Source organism: Anoplopoma fimbria, chromosome 23, assembly GCF_027596085.1.
Source record: "Anoplopoma fimbria isolate UVic2021 breed Golden Eagle Sablefish chromosome 23, Afim_UVic_2022, whole genome shotgun sequence".
Lineage (NCBI taxonomy): Eukaryota > Metazoa > Chordata > Actinopteri > Perciformes > Anoplopomatidae > Anoplopoma > Anoplopoma fimbria.
In genome coordinates, this window is record NC_072471.1 from 9,498,465 (window position 1) to 9,521,426 (window position 22,962).

Consider the following 22,962-nt stretch of genomic DNA (forward strand, 5'->3'; position numbering starts at 1 on the left):
GATGCGTGTGCAGTGATTATGTAAATTAGCACCTGTACCGCCTTAGCTAGCATGTTAAGCAAAAATGATCTAGAGTTGTGGGAGGATAAAGTGAGGGAAAAAAAGGGAAAACATAATAAAGATAGACAGTCAGGTGGATAAACAGTAAATTAAACGTTCTATGCAAATAGCCAAGCAGACATAAGCTAACTGCACTCACTTCCAAAAGTAACACCAAAACAATCTGCTCCGAGTGTCAGTGAGTTATTTACAACTTGCTATATATGAGTGGTATGAGAGGACTGGGTGGGAGAGGGGGCGAGGTGAAATAAGAGAGAGGGTAACGACGGAGTAGAGGAGGTGTTGAAAGGAGACAGCGATGAAAGGATAAAAAGAAAAATATAGGCGAGGCAGGAAATGACAGAAGTGTAGGGGAGGTAGACAGAAGTGCCTTTGGTAAACAGGGAGGACATTAAAATTCTCCTCCCGAACCTCTCGAGTGTTTTGGCGTGGACGGTTTATGTGCTCCCCAGTGGTGATATTTGTTATCATGACTGCTATTAGTGCCTGCAAGATACTGAACAAAATATAAAGCACTGGTCTAATCTCTCAGCTCTCTCCCCTCTGTCTTTATATTCCTTCTGCATCTCACGCTCCCTCACTTCCTCTTCTCCTCTCCATCATCTCTTCCTCCGCCTTTCAGTCTTTGCACTTTCTTTATGACCTTCATCTTTCGATATTCACCTTCCCTCCTTCCTCTCTCTCTCATCACATCTCTCCCTCTCTGGCTTGTATATTCTGGCTTGTATATTCTCTATATATTCTGCAGATGGATTTCCTGCGTGTGATTAAAGTCACATTAGCCAGGCTCTACTGGGAAATTTGTGTTGTTCTTTCTAAATGAGCACGTGAGCGTCATTTGAAGGATTCTGAAGCGCAGATGAGAAATGAAAGGAATTTAAGATTCCTCTCTCTGCTTCGATTTTCTAGCATGTTTTGTTTTATTTTTCTCAGTTTGCTTGGTCTTTTTGTTAAAAACATATATTTTATCTATGCAACAGAAAGTTATAGTGTGATTACACTTTCTGCTGATTTCCATACATTTTACTCATACACTGTGGAACATCAAACAAAGCATTCTTCGTAGTTGTTCATTGAATAAAACATTTCTCCTGCAATTTCAAGCTGTGTTAAATCAATCTTTAATTTCAGTTTCAGCTTTGGGACTTTAAGTGTTGCCTTGTTTAGCATGTTGGCCATTTTTCAAATGATTCATGGTTTTATGCTTGTGTATTTTTGATTTATTTTGGCGAGGAAAACAGCTTTGCTGGGAAGCAGTGAGCAACTTTATGAGCGGGAAAGTAAAACCAGTCAGTCATAACAAATGTCTGCATTGATTCAAAATGGTGAACGGCGCTTATATCTGGTTTATAGCTCATTCGCATCTTATTGTTTATTGCTTCTTTTTTTTCTATGCCATTTTTGAAATAAATGAAAGTGGATGAAAAAGAGAGAGGCAGAAATTACATTTTAAGCAGCAAGGGGGAAAAAAATCATCAATACTGTGCGCAATCATGCTGCAACTGTCCTATAAATGATGTATTGGAGGTGTAGCAGAAGGTGACCTCTGCAGCCACATGTTACTGATCGCCCATCAGTTCCCATCATGTTAAACTGGTGGTGTGGTGGTAAGTCTGTCAGGCTATTCTCAGAAAGCTTTTTTTACCAATTTGACCTGGATACGGGGGCAGCCAAAATCCCCTCATGCACACACACACACACACACACACACACACACACGCACACACACACACACACACACACACACACACACACACACACACACACACACACGTGTAAATACTTGGTTGCCAAAGTGGCCTGCATGTTGGGGAATCAAATAACACCTCCTCCCCTCCTCTGGGCTCCTATGCCCCTCTTCTCTCTCCTCTTTCCGTACTATTTTTTCACTCTGTTTATTCCACTAACTGTTTCCTGTCCGCACGTAAACCAGATTTATACTCCACGGGGTGATGCAGAGGCTTCGTGATGTGCAAAGCCTTCGGCATGCATTTCCTCAAAACTTTAAACGCACGCCTCAGGGGCTGAGATAACAAGTAGAGACCACCAACTTAAATTGGTCAACCTGGGCTGCTTGTGTTTAGGCCCACATGTTTATGATGCAGGAAGAGACTGTCGATTAAGAAAGGCTCATGTATTTTTATTTTTATTCACGCTTGACAAAATTACTTTTTGTGATCTAGCAAATCCATTTCCCCGCAAGCATCACCACTTTGATCATGTTTGTGTCAGTAATCTACAGCAGCTAGCTCCTCCTGTTTAACTTTCCCATCATGCCTCATCCACCGAAGGAATGGTAAAAGTTGTGTTGATGCTCCGACAGGCATCTACTTGAATCACCTCCACAGAAAAGCTTAAATCCTGTTTGTGCTAGTGTGGGCCCATATTTGCCCGATGTGCCCACTTGAGCCCATTTTTCAGAGTATTTCATCATTCTTGTGACATGCCCCACTTGGCTTGACTAATAGTTTTTAATCAATATGGCCAGAATTCTGTCCAATTTGCCACCAAATTGAAATCCACCTGCACTCAAGAGGACGTCTATTCATGTGTGAAGGCAGGTGTGTGTGTGTGTGTGTGTGTGTGTGTGTGTGTGTGTGTGTGTGTGTGTGTGTGTGTGTGTGTGTGTGTGTGTGTGTGCGTGTGTGCGTGCGTGTGTGTGTGCGAGCGAGCGAGCGAACCACAGTGTGAGTGTTTAAATGTGGGTGTGTGGCCCCTCAGTGAGTGACATCACAGCTGTAAACACACAGCCCAATCATTCAACTTCAGCTCTACCCTTTCTTCCCTATTTACACACACACATACACACACACACACACACACACACACACACACACACACACACACACACACACACGCACACTCACACGCACACACATTTGTACTCACACACATTAGCATTTGGCAGTTGGCTGGTGTTTGATTCAAGCCTGGTTTAAGGGATCTATCAATGTCAGATTATTTGACAACACAAACCACACCATGCAATAGCTACCCTGTCTCCTAAAAATCACGTTCCCATTCAACTAAACTGCATTCCTAAATACGCTTCTAGAAATGTTTCTCCCAGATAGTCACACTTGAATTGAGACAAATCAAAACACAAACCGAACATATACAACTGTATATTTATTAAAATATCATGGTTTGGCTTAGAACAAGTTTGTTTGTGATGTAAATTAAGTTGCGTATATAACATTAAACATTAACATATTTTAATGTAGACTTTTCGTTTCATGCAGGACATGAACAGCGGTATCCTGGATGAAAGTCCTTGGTTTGTCTTTTTATCCACCCTGACCTCGTCCAACTTAGGCTTTGATTAGAAACGTATTATGTCAAAAACAAATGTAATCTGAGACAAATTTAGTTTCCAATGGAATGTTATTGACAATACAGTTTTGTTGTGGAGGAACGTATTTTTTTAGGAGTTCAAGCTGACATCAAAGGGAAATAGAAGTAAAAAAGTAATAATATAGAAAAGGTTTATGTGCATCTACCTGACGTTATATGTCCATTTTTTTTTTTGCGTGTGTGTGTGTCTTTCGGTGCGTTTGTCTTTGTAACAGTGCAGGGTGCTAACAAAGGCAGATAGAGGCAGCCAAGCTCGTCCGAATCAATTTTTAATAGCTTTCTTACACAGGAGAGTGGAGAGATTGGGGCAACACGTTCACCGGACACACAACAAAACACACACAATCACACACACACACACAGCTACGCACATGCCGATGGCTTGACAAATAGAACCACACGAGTGTTGACAGGCACATGGGGCAAAAATATGTACAGATATATAATTACACATGCATGTGGGTATGCGGACACATACTGTACATAACATTTTGTAAGAGTCTGCATGTGTCCACAAACACATTTTGTTCGAGCATACACGTACATGAATAGCAGGCGTTTTAATTGCAAACCATGTTATCATGCTTATTTGAAATGATTGTTGGTATGGTTAATTATTATTATAACTATAGTTTTCTTAAATCTAGATATTCAGCTTTCTCATCTAGTACCACAATTCTAATTTACGGTGACTGCTGCAGTAAAGTACACTTTTTTTTAACATTAACCGAACAAAAATACTGTAATTGGGATATGTATTTCATTTCTGATTCTGATTCTGATACTGATTTATAATTTATTCAAGCACATCAATAATATGACCCAGACTGTTTCCCACATGTCTGAAGTAATTGATTGGCTGAGCAGTTTTGCCGGAGTTGTCCGACTAGTCTGAGGTGTTAGCCATGTATTGAGTAGGCATGTCAAGTGACAGCGCTAACCGTGGAGTTAGTCAGCGATCATTGTTTCCTCCAGGTTTTATGTTGCGTCTTCATTAACTTAGAGGACATTCAGACAATACCCATTAATTGTTAGCTAATGTGGAGAGGCACACGAGAGGATATCAGGGTGGAGTGGCTCACACCCACTGCATTATCACTGCAGCTCTTGAACGCTAATCACTCTTATATCACACCGTTTAAAAACAAGGTTAAATCCTACAAAGTGATTTACAGCAGGTACAAAAAAAGGATTGACAGGACACCATGTCATAGAACCTCGTAAGGGTTTCAGCTCGATTAAGACTATATATTGTGAAGGTCAGAGAATCGAGAAGCACGACTAGACGGAAGGCAATTACTGCTTTGTATATTCACTTTAGATTCATTGCAAATAAGGGTAGCGTTCGTTGAGATAAATAAGTTTGTCTATAAAGTTGTCTATGTCAAGCCCATTAGAAAAAAGGATAGGATAGGATATTTATTGTGCTATAGGAAAAGTGTAACAAAAGTCATCTAGTATATTAACACAGATCCACACTGACATAACCCCAAGAGATGCACGATCACTCTGTGCAGCAATTTTAGTATGGTGGCCAAAGTTTGACCTCCAGGTCACATGACGCCTTGGGTTTAAGAGACACTCTCATGACCATTACAAAATAAATGGAGGAAAAACATTTCCTGTGCATCGTGCAGATTTAAGTTTTTGTGATTCCTAATATATTAACGTTTAGGCCAGATATTTGGAAAGAAAAGCTGTATAACGATATTTTTCATGTCCAGTCAGCTAAACAGAGCTAGATAAAGACTTTAATGCACATGTTTTGGTAAAGAAGAAGGAAACGGACCAAACTTTTGGGGTTTTCATGGGATTTCACTGGAATACATGTGCCGCCATGTTTTGAGTACCTCATGCAATTTGAAAACATCCCAGGGTGGTTCATCTGGCATACTGTATTTGCCATGAAAAAAAAATATCCCAGTGTATTTCAGTATTTTAACTTTAGCTGAGCTTTACCTTAACAGATTATGTGGATTTAGGTTTGTCTTGCAATAAAGTGGCTTGTGGGAGGAGAAAAAATACAAGTTTATATCTCCTGTATACTGTACTTTCTCATACTGCATGTTTAGAACAAACCATTATATGTTTATGACCTGCAGGGTATGTTGTTAATTTCAAATATTAGAGTTTGAAGTATCTTTACAGCGTATCTCTTAGTTTAAGGTATTTTACCTTTGTGTGTGTGTGTGTTGCTTGAGTGGTTTACTGCTGCCTCTCTTTATATGTACTTCTTTCATGTTTAGCTCTAAATCATTAATAGGTAAATAACACACTCCCATACTCTCACCTTCTCCTATTTCCCACGTCTGCAAGCTTTGCCCCAAAACCACAGCCCAAACCTTCCAGTGAATGTGCATGTTGTGTGTATCCAGGAAACAGCTTAAGGGCTGACATTTTCAGCATCCACCTCCTCACAGCAGGCACCTTTGGCCCCATCAGAAATGTCCATTTGTTTGCAGAGAAGGAAGGCAAGTCTGTCCTCATCTTTTATTCCAGTCGTGAAAAAGACGAGGAGCAGTTGAAATGAAGTCTGTGTGTATGTATGAGTGAAGAGAAAAGAACTGACACCATAAGCAGACTTACCTTTTGACCAAATATCTCAGGCAGCACCAGCCTTATAGCTTTCTGCCATCAGCCATCATCGCAATAAAATATCCCCCAAAAAAAATAATAAAAAAAAAAAAAAAAAAGATAAAAAAATCTCAAAAAAATAAAAACTGTTGCCTCTTCAATTAAATAAATCCATACATTCAAGTTCCTGGTCGAGTGAATAATGCAAGAATAATCCTCCTTTCTGTAGAGCGACAATTCCCCCCAGCTTCCATTCAACCCAGCAATAAATTGTGAAAAAGGAGGGATTGTGAAGGGGAAAAAAACGAGGTGAAGAGAGGCTTAGAGACACAAGAGGAGAGGCGAGAGGATGAGGTCTGTAGAGGGAGAGGGATGGAGATAGTTAATCCTTTCCTTCGGATCTATTCCCTATACGGATGGTATGTCCAGCGCCGTCCTGTTCGCTGGCTTGAGTGCTGCCGTGTGCGTCTGAGAGACATGAGTGTGTGTGAAAAAGAGAGACGAGTGTGTGTGTGAGAGATAGAGAGAGATAGAGAGAGAGAGAGAGAGAGAGAGAGAGAGAGAGAGAGAACGGCATTAGGTTGCTGGCGTCATGCGCTTGCCCCTCTGTGTGTCGCTATGTTTGTGATTCCTGCACTCAGCACGCGTTGCAGTGTGTGTGTGTGTGTGTGTGTGTGTGTGTGTGTGTGTGTGTGTGTGTGTGTGTGTGTGTGTGTGTGTGTGTTCATCCACGTATTTACAGTTGAGGGCTGTCTTTCCATGTGCATGTGTATTTGTGCCCCCACCTCCCCCTCTTTTTTTCCCCCTATGTGTGTGCATTCGTGCAAGTGGCAGGAGAATATGTGTGTGTGTGTGTGTGTGTGTGTGTGTGTGTGTGTGTGTGTGTGTGTGTGTGTGTGTGTGTGTGTGTGTGTGTGTGTGTGTGTGTGTCTTGTCAAATATAGTAACATTAGTGTATGCTGCCTCTGTCTGCCTGCAGCTCTCCCACTGTGACAGAGAGAGGATAAGGGAGCTGGAATACAGAATGATAATACAAAAGAGTGAAAGCCAGGGATAGAGAGAAAAAAAGAGGGAGTAGGAGTTGGTGGGAGGGGAGGGCAGGGAGAAAATAAAGAGAAAGAGAGGGAGGTGGCGAGAGAAATAGAGAAGAGGTTTGGTTGAAAAACGAATAAGGTAGGAGGGAGGAAGAGGATAGGGGAGGATGGAGGGGATTGAAAGGGGAGAGACGGAATAAGAAATGCAAGAAAGAAAGCTGTAGCAAAAGAGGGAGGGAGGGAGGGAGGGAGGGAGGGATCAGCTGATTTCAGTAAAGATGAGAATCTCCCTCTGCCACATGGGCTTTTCTCCTCCCCTCTATTTTCTTTCCCTTTTTTTCTCCTCACGTCTCCCTCTCTCGGCTTTCATTTTCATTCTATTCCCTGTGGCAGCTCCCGTAACGCCTGCTTTGTGTGTGTGTGTGTGTGTGTGTGTGTGTGTGTGTGTGTGTGTGTGTGTGTGTGTGTGTGTGTGTGTGTGTGTGTGTGTGTGTGTGTGTGTGTGTGAAGAGTATGATTTTGTATATGGCTGTTTGTGCACACGTGGTGTAGAGTGTGTCTAGGGGAAAAAAAGCTGGTCCTCACCAGGTAAAACAATAGATTTTAAGGGTAAATGTTGGCAATGAGGTTTAGGATTAATCCTCAAGAAACAAATGTAAGTCAGTGCAATGTCCTCGGAGTTAGTGGTGTGTGTGTTTATTTGTGGAAGTCATTGTGAGAAAGCACAATCTTTGGAAGAACACCAGTGTTCATTTTCAAAACAAACAGAAAGAGGGGGTGGGGGAGTAAAAGGGTGTGGAGTGGGGGGTATGAAATGGTGGTGGTGGTGGTGGTGTTTGTTTGCACACAGCATATAATTACTTGGCTGTTTCCTTACATGGACTGAATCATAGTTGAAACACACTCGCACACATTGTGCTGTTAATGAGCATGTGAATCATTTGGCTCAACGGTGCAGCATTTCACTGCGTGAGAGAGTGTGTGAATGTGAAAATTCTGGCCGCGTTGGTGTGAGTGACTCTGAGGTCTGACACCCAGGTTGGCAAAATACATGGAATCTCCCAAGCTAAGAAATGTACTGTCATATCTGTTATCTAGAAAAGAGCAATCTTCAAATCATTGAGGTTGCAGCTAATCATTTCTAGCGGCGCTGAAAGCCACTTTTACAGGTTAAAAGGACAAACGTTGCCAGCAGCAGATCATATTAGCTGTCGCTAATTAACATGAATTACAGGAGTAACTTCAGGTCATCATTAAACTTGTCTGTTATCTCTGCAGCTCATCTGCACTCAGCCAAAGGTTATTTGTAAGGGAAGAAACTCTCTTCTGTAACACCTCGGAATTGCCATGAATGGACCAAGAGTGCTTTGATAGTTCTAATAAGTTCCAACAGAGTGATACGTCTTCTCTCTAGTCGACCAGATCAAGTGGCATTGCATTCTCCCAGTGAAACTTTCATTCAATAAGTAATACATAAATGAACATGATTGACTAAGAGTTTTAAGTTGGACCTTAAGTATGTGGATGAAGCAACTTATAACAAAAAAGGTGCTACAAATTTAGCGAGGTCCTGTGTTTTCAATGTGCCAAATACATATTTCATGGTCAGATCACCAATGTTATAGCACCAAAAAGCTTGATCTGGACACCCCTACTGTGAGGTATCGCCTGTAGTGACGATAGACTCGACTCCGGTCTACGGTGCATTTTTGCATCTTTCAGGTCATTGTTTTGGTCTCCTGGACTGCAACTTTACCGCAGTAGGCAGCTGTTTTCAGCACATGGCCAGTAACAGGTATATAGCTCTACTATATATAGCCATCGACTTGAAGTGGTTGGTGGAGACCAAAACTGAGATATAAGGACAGTGATTATTGGACTAGAAACACAACAGTACTCATAATTCGATTTTCAATAAAACAACTGGCTGAGTATTGCACAAAAACAGAGTTATCTAACTGGTAGTTCAACCAAACAAAAGCCCAGAGTCACTGGTAATTAATCAGGACACATAAAGAAGCATTGAACCAGTAACATTTTATGCATTATGTATTAAAAGATATGTACCAAGATATCTGTAACACATAATAATATGGATTTCAGCCTTTCTATTAATAGTCAGCAGCACATATCTGAACAACTTCCGGAGTTTGCACACATCACTGTCTGTCACCACACAAACACAACCCGAACATGAGTCCTCTGGTTTCCTGTCCAAATGTGGGTGCTTGTGCTGGCTTCATTTGACTTGAATGTACTTCCTGACAAAACAGAAATCTGTTTTAGCTGCCAGCAGCTGCTGCCAGTGCTGCTGGCAATATAGAACACACTCGTCAGTGGTAGTTATGAAAGATGATTGGCTAGATTGACTAGAACAGAGGTGAAGGTGTAATATGGCGTTTCCACATAAAAGTTCGATTTTTCTGACTATTAGTGTTGAAGGACGTAAGAAAGAACATCTGCTGATATAACAGCAAAGTGTTGACTGTGTGTGTGTGTGTGTGTGTGTGTGTGTGTGTGTGTGTGTGTGTGTGTGTGTGTGTGTGTGTGTGTGTGTGTGTGTGTGTGTGTGTGTCGATGTGCGTAGGTGTGTGTGAGTGTGTTTTCTCCCAAAGGGGTAATTAGTCCTCTAATTAGTCTTGCCCCCTCCTCTCCAGAGTGCAGGGGTCAGTGACAAAGGTGAGCTACAGTGACGCAACCTTTCAGCTGTCCAGGATTCAGTGCCAGGCTGAAGGACACTTTGGATCAAATATAGAAAAATGCTGAAGGGCCCGGCACTGTTGAAAATAGCCCAAATCTATTCATTTTACCGTTTGCTCGGCCCTGAAGCACTCTATTCTACTTCGCAACATGGTGGCTTGGTGTTGAAGTGCAGCCATGCTGTCATTAACGAGAGAATATGGTGCATAGTCATTTTGGAAAAACATGTTTCTGGCATTTTTATCTCGTTAACGTAAGTAATGTAGTTATATATTACAGTAATAAGTTATTACATTGAAAAATAAATGATTTGTGATTCTAATAATGGTTGATGGTAATTTACTTATCTTACGCTGTCAGTTTGGCCAGGTCTCTTTTTTAAAAGAGATAATATATATCAAAAGACTTAAACATGTTTCAGCATATTTTTATTATAACACTTTGTATCAAATCCCTGACTTTTTTGCACCATCCTTGGAATTAATTTATCTGATTGAGCCACTGCTCCCCTATGCAGAGAGTGGAGATTGCAAACCCCATGGCAGCCCCTGAACTTTATGTCCCTTCACTGCACTCGAAATTCCAGTTGATTCAACTTTGACTTTGATTTTTTGATGTGTCCTTTCAGTGTGCAACAGATGAAATGACAGCTGTCTGTGATGTAATCCAAAAGCAGTCTGTAATGGATGAAAAGGACCTTCATGGTTCTTCCTGTAAATTACCTCTGCCTTTAGTTTTGAGAAGAAAAATGTAAATCCCTTAAAATCTTTGCCTTTGTGTCCCTTGCCATGAGCACATCTAATTACTCTGATCAAGCTGAAATTACAGTGGTAATCTAGCGTTGCTTTAACCAGAAATGCTAGGTATACAACACAACATTTTAGAAATAATGGACTCATTAGCTAAAAAACAGTGAAAGTTATTAGAAAGTTAGTTGAAATCCCGAAAGAATAATGTAAAGACTGTGACTTTTCCAAGCTCCTTAGGCAGCTCCTCTGAGACTTTGTTCACTGATTGAGGGGGAAGAGGTTTTTAACACCAGATAAGAACGTAGGGTGAGTTTGATTTATCTGGTCCTCCAAGCGATGTGTCCGCTTTTTTGGGCTGTTTACTGTCTGGCAAAAAAAAGGCCTTCTGGCGTAAGGATCCATTGTTAATGCCAGCACATCCTGCCAAGGCGACTTTTATGGCCGTTCTGTTCCATCAATGATGCAGGAAATACGTGTTATGAAAAATGATTACTGGCAATGGTTTGGAGCAAGAAAGGGCCTTTTTTAACCTTTCTGCCTGGCTATTGTAGTCGCACCCCGCAGAAATTCTCTATCAGATATATTCATTCCCCATGCAGCTACAAAAATATTGGTTTATTTATTATCCAGAAGGCATGATTAAATCACTGCAGTCCTTGTTCGTTGCAATATTGATGATATATACATTTAAACTCTGTTGCACTCATTATAAGTTGCTGTGTGAACTATATGGACGAGTATCGCCTCTCCCCTTTTTGCAGCAGTCTTCATCCCCTCTCTCTCTCTCTCTCTCTCTCTCTCCTACTGTCTCGTCCCTCGTCTCTAGCTCTCTCTTTCTCACTCTATCTTTTAACGCCCCCACCCCTCCCTTGCTCTGAAATTTACTGTGCTATTGGGTGAATGTCAAAGAAGATGAATTGGCTCTCGTCTTCGTATTAACAGCGGGTCTGGCCAGGCACGTTTAGCGCTACAACCACTAGTTCCTGCGCGGAGCAAGTGACTTCAAGGCACCATCCATCTTAACTCTCTCACACACACACACACACACACACACACGAACACACCGACACACTGACACACATACACCCAGAGGGATTGTATATGTCCATGGTGCCATCCCAGGAGACATCGGTGTCTTCGTTCCCATATATCAATGTCTCCTATCATCCATGAATTGGCCTCATATTGACCAGACAGTTTTATGGCCCTTTGGTCAATATGGTCAATGAGGGTTGCTACATTAAAGATCAATCATTTTTTAATTCTGGCTGGGACACCTTTTATCGAATAGCCTACTGTATTCCCATTACTTTTGCCTTTTTGTTTATTTCTAGTTTTCTGGTTTTCCTCCTTAGATTTAAAGGACTTTTAAATGGTTTTGTAAAACACAGTATTGCATTAAATGTACATCATTCCCTCTTAAACTGTGGCTAGACGTTACATTTTCTGACCTATCATGGTAAACTGAAGTAGGTAAGGTAGCATGCAATGTACTTTACGAGTGAGTTCAATGGATTGGTTTAAAAATCTAATGAAAGAGACTCTTGATCTTCCTGGAAAGGTGATGCTTTCTAGGAAAAGGTGCGTCATCAGTGTTGACCTCATGTTGCACTAGCCATGTATCTATTTATTTTTAACAATCTCTTTTTTTCTGCTGTTTCCATGAAATCAAACGGCCTTTCATGCTAAAAGAAAAGCAACACCAAATGCTACATTATAAACTGATATTTTGTATTATAATGATTAATACGTATAGCATTTGCTTTTCAAAAGTATATTATTAATACTAGCTGTTCAGTTATATTGTTGACTTATTAGCAACTGAACAATTTAGAATGATTTCTTAAGACCCTTTTATTAATGAAATTAGTATTTTTTTTAAAAACACCATATTACCTGAGTGCTGCTTCATATCTCTCTATCAGCAAACAGTTAAAGCAAATTGATATATTGCTTTTTCTTGGAGCAGCACTGGTGCTTATAGCATTCAGAACCAGTAGCCTGACTTGGTGGCCCCATGTAGTCTGAGATGTATACCTACAAACATAAAGTCATGGAATTACTCATCCAAAACATTGTTTGGCAGATGCCTTACATCCTAGTTTTTGGAAAAATGTGGCTGAAAGTGAAAGCAACACACCCTCATTAAAAAAAAGAAACCAGCTCGATCAAAAACTGCCCATCTGGGGTCTGTAATAGTTTAAGAAACTCAATGTGTGCAGCCAGCCTTGTCTGTTGTATTTCCCTGTAACACGCTATCTGTCACTGCAGGATAAATTAAGTGCTACAGCCAACGGATTATGAAGTATTTTAGGTGCACACACTCACACGCTCGCACACTCTCACACACAAACACACTCACACACACACTCACACAAAGTTTATCCCCTCTGAGAGTCTCATTAATTTGGCCAAGTTGATTTGTTCTGAAAGGCTCTGTATTCATCACAGCCAGACAGATGGTAGAGAGGGATTTCCTGGAGGAGAAGAGGAAGAGGGAGAGACAGAGTGGCGTGGGGCAGACAGGGGCGACAGAGAGTGGGGGAGGGAAAAGGAGAGGGAAGAGGAAGGGTGGAAAAAGAGAGGACAAGAGAGCAGAAGAGAGGGAGAGAGACAAGCAACAGGAGAGCAAAAGAAGAATCAAGTGGAAAAAGAGAGAGAGATAGTCGGGAGATAAGTAGGGGAGAGGTGAGGGAGCTCCATCTGTCTTATTAGAGAGACAGGAACAGAAGACTAGAGAGAGGGAAGTCATGAAAAGGGGGAGCTTAATAAATATAAACATACATACATATATAGATACATACATATATACATATATGTATATGTGTCCATGCTTTTTTCCCTTCATCTTAAAGGAATAGTTTAACATTTTCAAAATATCATCTTTATGAGTTGATAATATGTCAGTGTTGTGTTTACAGCTTGTTTTGTTGCCCTCAAATTAACCCCCAAAAATAAATGAATGCAGGCTAAAGAAGCTTGAACACTATGCGTATTGTTTGTTTAACCTTTAACCTTGTTTAAATGGGGGTTACAGTACATGTCAGAACTTTTCATCGGTGAACAACACCTGTGCAAAGTGACTGTGCGTATCAACACAACAAGTTCACATTTGGGGCCATCGTTTCCAACTCACATTGTAGCTGGAGATGCTGCACAGTATTGGGAAGAGATATGAACCATGAATGTTGAAATATCCCACTAAAGCTCAGATACTTAAGGTCTGCCATTATTAAAGTATAAGTGAGGTTAAGGAAAGAGAGGCGATCACACACAAAAAGACACATGCACGGTACCATGTTGATCCCCTTTCATGTTATAAAAGATTGAGTAGGTAATTGAATTTCACACCAAATAAGTGCCTCAAAATGACGCTACATTAATTTCCTTTTGATGTGTGACCAAATAGCCCTGTTAGGCGCATAAGCTACCATGTAAACATTCAGAACAGGGGAAAGAGCATGGCAGTTTGCAGCCACTCTTTCTCTCACACACACACTGGAACATGTTTCGCCCTGTCTCTCCACTATAAATGATTTAGTGAGCGTGCCTCCAACAGGCCCGCTCAAGAAGGCTTTGAAACTAGGTTAACTTAAGGTAGGCTCTGCTGACTTAGAAGGTCCAAACACACAAACACACACACACACACACACACACACACACACACACACACACACACACACACACACACACACACACACACACACACACACACACACACACACACACACACACACACACACATACCCAATGTCAACAGCATTCATTTCCATTTTAAAGAAACAGGCTACCCATTTAACACCCTGTCGCTTCTGGTCTGTCACCTTGGCGACAGCTAAACAGGGGTGACAGGATCCTCTGTCCACCTTTTAGCTGTGTCAGCGGCTTTCATAACAAAAATAAACAATAACACAGCTGTATTACCTAAGTTCTATTATTTTTTTTAGTATAGTTTAGTGTTTGACTTGCTCCACAGAGCAACATGTTGCTCGTTTGTCAAATTATTAAGCACAAATTTGCAGACTAATTTAGTTAGTTTGTGTGAGTTATATGGGCTGGAAATCCAAGTTAGTTAGTCCAAGCCGACGTGCCACCTCTTCCATTCTTTTAATAAAAAATGATCATGTGGCTCTGCCAGTTTGTGCCCCTCTGTCTGCATCCTCGACGTTCAAAAAGTTGCGCATCGGGAAGTGAGAGACACCTCGAAAGAGAGAGAGAGAGACAGAGAGAGAGAGAGCAAAAGAAAGAGGAGGACGACGAGTGAGGGAGGTTGAGTCATCATGCTTTCGTCCAATCCCAGGCCTCTGCCTGTTGCTTTGGTAACACGATGTCAGTGCAGCCTCTGGCAACTCCTCTGAGGTTAGTGAGCTTCAGCACAGAGGTGTGTGTGTGTGTGTGTGTGTGTGTGTGTGTGTGTGTGTGTGTGTGTGTGTGTGTGTGTGTGTGTGTGTGTGTGTGTGTGTGTGTGTGTGTGTGTGTGTGTGTGTGTGTGTGTGTGTGTGTGTGTGTGTTTCTTCTTGTTCCTCTCTCTTGAAGTTGTCACAAAAAACAACTAGACTTTAGTTTAAGGTCAGAGGTCAGATTTTATTGCTTCCTTGTTATAATAGTTAAATGAGTACATGCATCCTTTTGGGTATTTCTTGGGTATCACCTTACATTTATGTCTGTAAATTTGAATTGATCTCTGACTGTACATGTTTATGTTATTTATGTATGTGCTGGTGCATTACTTAACTTTGCATGTGTGAAATTCTGTGTGGAAGTCTGAGGGCATGTGTGTTTGTGCGTGTTCATACGTCAAGGATTTCTCTTCAAACTGATCATTATAGTCAACTGCCAAACTAGTCGACAAGAATTTGCTATAATTCCTTTTACTGGCTGGAGCAGTGTTTGTTGCCCGGCAACGTCAGGCTATTGAACGCTCCCCATCACAAAGTCATGGGATTGCCTCGGGCGCTTTTGAATGTAGCACTGCTGTTTTTGGCGAAACACAAACATTAATTTTGTAGTTGAAGAGTTACTCAGTTCTGTTTTTGAATAGTAAGTTTCATTTTTATCAGGGTCATGTTGGATGGAAGATATAAGTATAAGTATAAATGTGACTTATGACTGGGTACATATCTTTTGCCAAAATAAGAAGCATTTTTATGAATAACAAAAACTGGTATCTAATTTTATCTACTTATGTTAAATAGATTATACATAGAGAGAGACACAGTAGGGATCATTTAATTACCAGTTAACATTTTTGCTCAGTAATTGCAGATCAGCAAATAGTAACAGTGACCAGCCAGAATACAAGACAATTTCCTGTCAAAACATGTAATAAAAAATAAAATTGAGAAGAATATTCTCCAATGTCATGAATCAAGTCCTGTGTACATTATATATGTATTCAGCCCAACATTACTGACAGTTTACTTCACTGAGATGCATTTTCCCTTCTGGACCAATGCACAGTTAATTAAAGAATTGAAAGAGTTAAAGGTTTATATCTACCACTCACACTAGGAACACCTGGGAGTGAGACTGGTAAATACATTTTGTGTGACAAATACTATAAATACTTTTTAATCTTCTAATTAGCCAAACCAATTTCAAGATATGTTGGAGGAACAGTGCACGTTTGAGTTCCTGAAATATTAGTTAATCAACAGCACATCACAACATGCAGTAATATAATTTTTATTTAATTAAAATCATCACAGAAATCCCCTTTTGCCCTTGCAATTATTCACATGATTGTATTTCTAATTAATGCACCTTTCTTCTTAGAAGCTTTAACACTGTGTGGCGTCTTTAAGTTGTTTTTCTTTCTCATCTCTACGCTGTTGTTTACAGCAATATGTTGTGCAAATATGCTAAACTAAACCCTACATATCAATTAGTAATAGAGGACAGAAAAGGACATGAATAAGTAAAGGTGAAGCAAGATGCAGATTACATTGTGAGGCGTATTTATGACAGATGTTGAGACATTTGGAGACATTGATGCTGAGGTTAAGATTAATATGAGGGGGCGATTTCGTTTTCACAGGGTCAAATGTTCACATAACAAAGAGGATAGAAAGAAAGAGAGTGGGAAGCACAACAACAAGAAATAGAAACAGGACAACAAATGTTCTGAACTGCCTCTATTCCATCTTCCTGATGAATGTTTGGCATTTGTCGATAAAAACTATAATTATGTTCTTATGTGTTTGTGAGGGAGACGAGAGAACACAAGTGACATTTCTAAGTGACAGAGCTATAATCTCATTGCATGCTTGTTTTGGCATTGTGTCTTTGTCAGTGTTGACTGCATGTGTGAGCACAAGAAAGAAGAAAAAGAGAGACAATCATGACAGAGAGATGATAAGTCTTTGACATGTGTTAAGATAAACAGTAATCTTGTTGTCCACAGTCGCTTCAAATAGAAAACAAACACACTTTTGAGACCTCAAACTAGGCACAAAATACCTGAAATATAGATTTTGTGAATTAGTTACTTTTGCTATTATCAAACCCCCACAAACTAAGAGTTTTAAAGGCTTTCACAACAAAGATGCTGCCTTCTAGATAATTGTGCGCAGACATTTATCATTTGAAAATGTTAAGAGTCTCAGAAGATGCAATGGTCTAGAATGAGTTGCAAAAAGATTATTTTTCAAGGACAAGGTTTGAAAGACTTCACTTCAGTATCCTCACTGTACAACATCTTGTTACATAACCACACAATATGTAACCACAAAAGGATTACGTTTGCATGGAAGATCACAATTCATTCATATCCTGTAGTTGGACGAGGAGTGAAACACAAGAGGTCAGAAAATAATAAAAGGCCAGATTATATACAACACTTCATTTGATTGTAAAGTCTGTAACAATCATAAATGATAGACTCACTTAACACCCCATTAAGATCCTGTTTTTCCCCGACCTCCAGGGGTTCTCATGTCGCTGCATTGATGTAGAAGTGTACTCCAGAGTGCGTCAGAACACTGTGACATCACTGTCGGCTGTCATCAGTGATGCTGGGATTGGTCAGAGGTAAAACAGGCTTCTCATTGAGGGCAGTCACTTAGTGAGTGAGTAAAGTGTTTTTATTACCAACAGGAATGATGGCCAAATCTACAAAAACAATAGAAAGAGAGAATTATATTCTAAAAGGAGGTGTGAATTTTAAATTAGGAGCCAGTTCTCACACATTCTTTAAACACACACACACCTAACTCTTTGTTTTCCTCTCCCACCTCTTGTGCTCAATACACAACACACACACACACACACACACACACACACACACACACACACACACACACACACACACACACACACACACACACACACACACACACACACACACACACACACACATAAATAGACACACATGTATGTGCACTAATGAGAAACACACACACATGCTCTCATGCACGCTCACACACAACCATTTGAGCTTGCTCGTTCTATTATTGATTGCCACGTTTGGTTGAAATGAAAAGGGTTTTAACCTCATAACATTATTAAAAATCAATTAATTCTCTTCCATCAGCCCTGCCTTTCGACTTATCCTTTTCCTGTCATTTCTCGTGTCCCACTTCATCCCTCCATCATTCTGTCTCTCCATCAGACTCCATTACTACAATTAATGTTACTTTGATTACAATGTCCGTGTTTTATTGATGACCTTTCTCTCTGTGTTTGTTTGTGTGTCTTTACTGCGGCCCACACTCTTTTGTTTTTGCTCTATAGTGTGTGTGTGTGTGTGTGTGTGTGTGTGTGTGTGTGTGTGTGTGTGTGTGTGTGTGTGTGTCTTTGTGTGTCTTTGTGTGTCTGTTTATGTGTGTGTCCTTCACTCCTTTGGTCTTGGACTCCTCTCTCTCTTACTTCCTTGCTTTGCTTTTCCCTTTAGTGGTCGTAATATCTGCCTCATACATCCATTACTAGAGCATACTGCTGCCCAGTGGTTTTTGGGTGTGTGTGTTTGTGTATGTTTGTGAGCGTGTGCGTGTATGTGCGTGGATGCATGCAAGCGTGTGTGTGTGTGTGAGTGTGAAAGAGAAACAGAAAAGAGTGAAATGACCTCATCACTAGTAGCCTTATTTTCAGTGTCCCCTCTGTGCCCAGAGACTTGGCCATTGTGCCAGTTTAATTTATTGACTCCGTTTCTGTGTGTGTGTATGTTACAATATATTTAGCCTCGATTCCAGGGCCTTGCTAAGGGAGCCATCAACACTGCCTCTGCTCTCTAGTCATTTAACACAAGCTGACCTCCTGTGCCACAAAAATGTGTGAACACATGCAGGTGCCAGAACTGCAAAGTCACCACACTAAACAAATAACAATAGGCAAAGGTAGGAAGGTAGACAGACAGATAGACAGATATATATATACATAGATACATAGATAGATAGATATTGCCTTCCCTCTCTCCTTCCTTTTCCTCCACCCTTATCACTTTCTCTCTCTCTTCACAGTCTGTCAGACACTTGACACTCTCGCCGCCTCTTTTAGCAAAAGGCCAGTATGCTGGTCACCTTTCCCCGTCTCTCTATTCAATTACAGTAAGCTTTAGTAGCAGGATTATACAGCCCCGGTTCCTAAACATGAGTTTTAATAGCTGCAAGACATATTTTCTTTTGCAAAGTATAATCATTTCTTTCTCACACTTTTTCCACTCCTATCGCTCACAGTTTCGCATCCTTACGTCTCTCATTCCGCTATCTCGTTAGTGTAATAACCAATTAACTCCGGCTCTTGATGGCTTAATTTTTTATTTTTTTATTTCCTCATTAATTCATTTCCTGTTGAAAGCGCACTCCACAGTGATTGGCAGCTCACACTAATTGGAACTCAGACTGTTAGGATCTCACGCACACACATACACATTCACACACACTCACAAACACACACGCACGCGCAAACACATTCAAGTTTATTAGCACAAACTCAATTGCATGCATGCAAGGTCATGCGTATTCTTGGTACACATTTTTATGCAAATTTACACACATTGGGAAAATATTGCTCACACATTATGGTAAAAAAAACATCTATTACAGCACGCACACACACGCACACACACACACACACACACACACACACACACACACACACACACACACACACACACACACACACACACACACACACACACACACACACACATACACAGAGGGATCAGTGTGATGATTTTAATTAGATTTGGCCTATCGGTCTCCAACTCAGAGAGGGAGAGAAGGCAGATTAATGCTGCCCTCCATAATGGCCTTCCAACACTTTATCTGAGATTATGCTGGAGGGACAAAACTTCAAGGTCAATAGCACTTTTGAGGAGAAGAGATGTGTGAGAGAGAGTGTTCAAGAAATTCACAAATCACATGTAGAATAGCACCGAAAGGTCAAGTGTGATTTTGGCGCAAATTAAAGAGCATTGATTTTTCATCCTGTGATATTTTTTATTTTCCGATCACATATGAAAATATGTTGCGGGAAATTTCCACATATTCACAGAAAAAGCAACACAGTTCTCTGGTATGTCCATACAACTTATAGTAAATAGACTTTCGCACTTTGTAAATTTCTGAACAGCCGTCCTGGAGTTGCATGAGCTGTATGAACAGATAAACAACTCCCCAATCAGCTAAACGAACTTTTCTATGTACATGACTGATTACAGGCTGATTACAGCCAGAGTCAGAATCACAACTGATTTTCAAGAGATTGGACAGAATCCATGATGCACACACACACACACACACACACACACACACACACACACACACACACACACACACACACACACACACACACACACACACACACACACACACACACACACACAATGACAACACAATGACAAACCAAACACGCATACAGACACTCAGACTGAAACACACACCCGCAGGCAGAAAATGTCAGACAGATCCCCATGAGTACATACATCTCATGGTTTATTCTTACCCTCAACGATCCATAATGCATCACCTAATAGCATTTTACAAGCATAATTGAGTGAGCTGTGTTGAGCTTTTCAGTCTATGGGTTGAGATGAAATACCAATAAATATATAATATAATATCATTGTAGCTCTTTAGCTACAAATAATATATACTTAACATTTTTGCTCTCCGTTTTCAAAGTTATGCTATACAGTTTTACATGTTTCTTTGAGTGCCTTTGAGTAGCTTTTAAAGCGCTTTACATATTAAATGTATATTATTCTTATTCTTATTATAAATCTTATGTACTTTTTCTACGGCAGCCATTTAGTTTTCTTTCATTTCCGTTGCCTAACAAGTTGATGCAATTTCAACAAAAACTATTGCAGCCTTGATGTTCAATGCGATGGATTAGGCTGATCGATTTTTTTTAGACTACGCTGGACTATTTCAGGTAAAAATATAAAATACATTGAAAATAAAATAAATAAAGTACTCTCCAAAAAATGGGGATTGTGGTAATGACAATGAGATAACTAAGACACAAAGAAACCTGCTGGTATGGTCCTTTAAGGTCTGACAATAAAACACTGAATGTATTTAAATGTATCTATCTTCAAAAAGCAAAACAAGTGCTTGGCTCCCTCTGTACCATCATTTTTCATCCCACTTAGTCTCTCCCTTACTCTTCCTCTTCTGCCCTGCAACCAGACCTAAAAATGACTAACCCCTAATAGACCAATATCCCTCTTTATAAAGCTTTTTGGCCACTAACTCCATTACAATAATTATTCGTCTTACAGAATGATTACAGTACATGATGTGCATGTGTGTGGTTGGGTATTAGAGCATGCTGTATACAGAGTGTTTACCTATATGTGGGTGGTGTGAGGGGAGGTCGGTTTGTGCGCATTGCATGTGTGTTTATATGTGTTCTGTGTATTGTGAGCACCGCGGAGGCTTTCCCTGTGTAGCTGTAAAAGGCACGCTGGGAGCAAAAAAAAATAAATGCTGAGTCTTTGATGCTAATATGAAGTGTCATATCTTCCCTCGCAGTGTGTGTGTGTGTTATTGTTGTGTGTGTGTATGTGTGTATACAGTATGTCTGCACTGAGAACTTATGCAATTACAATTCCTTTTTGCATTACCACGCTGACTAAAATGCTGATGGACGTACAGCCCTAAGCTGACACAAGCAATCACTCTGCCGCCGTGCGTGTGTTGAACATGTACAAACGCACCCTAACTCTTGGCTTAATGTTTTGTGACTGAAAGTGCTGTGTTATGCGGGCGCGCACACACACACACACACACACACACACACACACACACACACACACACACACACACACACACACACACACACACACACACACACACACACACACACACACACATACACTGTCTATGAATAGTCAGTTCACACAGCGGCACTGGGGCTTCAGAAGGCCAGTTACTGTAAAAGGATTTTCATAAGTTGAGTTCTGAAGGCAGAGCTGATCTGTACAGCAGGTCCTCTTTTGCTCCTCCAGCCTGAGAGCCGAGGGAGAGAGATATAGTCTCTCACCCCGGGACGTTAACCGGCTCATTAATGTTCTTTCTTCAAAACTGCTGGAATTAAAGTTCCCTCCTCCATTTACAGCCTACTATTATAAGTAATGGCTGTATTACTTCTAAAGGAATCACTGCTTAAACTGAAAATCTTATCGCAGCAGTGGGGTCTTTGACCATCAATGCTTTTGCTAATACTATTTTTATATTTCCACTAGTCCCACTATTAACAATACTGCCATATCAAAAGTTATTATCACACATTTTACCACACAATACTCACTATTGTACAGTCTTCACATCAGAGTCACAGGATTGTAGCATTAGGAATATTACTTTTTCCATTGTTTTTAACAGTATCACATGGTCTTCATCTGCAAAGTATACCCCTGGAAATGGAAGTTTGACCCCCAAAAAAACCATGAAAAACTAAAGGTCCACTTATTTGCTTTTTGAAAGCTTTCAACTGTATCATATGGGCAAACTCCTTCTGCTGGAGAAGATTGTTTGATTTTGTTGACAGACGCAGAAATCAGGAAAAAGGCTAGTGAGTTGGATTTTGTCAACTCAAATGTACACTAATAAACAATTTTGGAGGACTTAATGTGTCAACCTTCACTTCACAGAGGTGATATACATATATAAGCTGTTCATCTTGAAAACATACAAACCTGCAATCCCAAGAAACAGAGAATGGATACAAAAGTAGAGAGTGCAATAAAAAATGTGAGATAATAATACTGGAAAGATCATGCTGCGTAGCCACAGGTGGTGTACATTATTTTCTTCCTGCCTCCATGTCGTTACCATGACACCTTCAGCATGTGCTAATATTGTTACAGAGGAAATGTGCCTTTACTAGAGAGGGGCACTTCAAATTCAAAGCCTGGATCCATAGTCTAATATCCACCTTCTACTTCTTCCCATCCTTCGATATCTGCCTCTTCAACATCCCCCTTTCCTTTCTCTTCCCCCTGTTCTTTCTCTCTACCAAGTCATACATTTAACTTTAATTTTATA

At 40.4% G+C, this 22,962-nt stretch overlaps 1 protein-coding gene across 1 annotated transcript in view; it reads left to right on the plus strand.

The window, feature by feature from the left end:
* Positions 1-22,962, plus strand: part of cacna2d4a (calcium channel, voltage-dependent, alpha 2/delta subunit 4a) — an 80,163-nt gene that overhangs the window by 44,939 nt on the left and 12,262 nt on the right. The window lies entirely within an intron of this gene.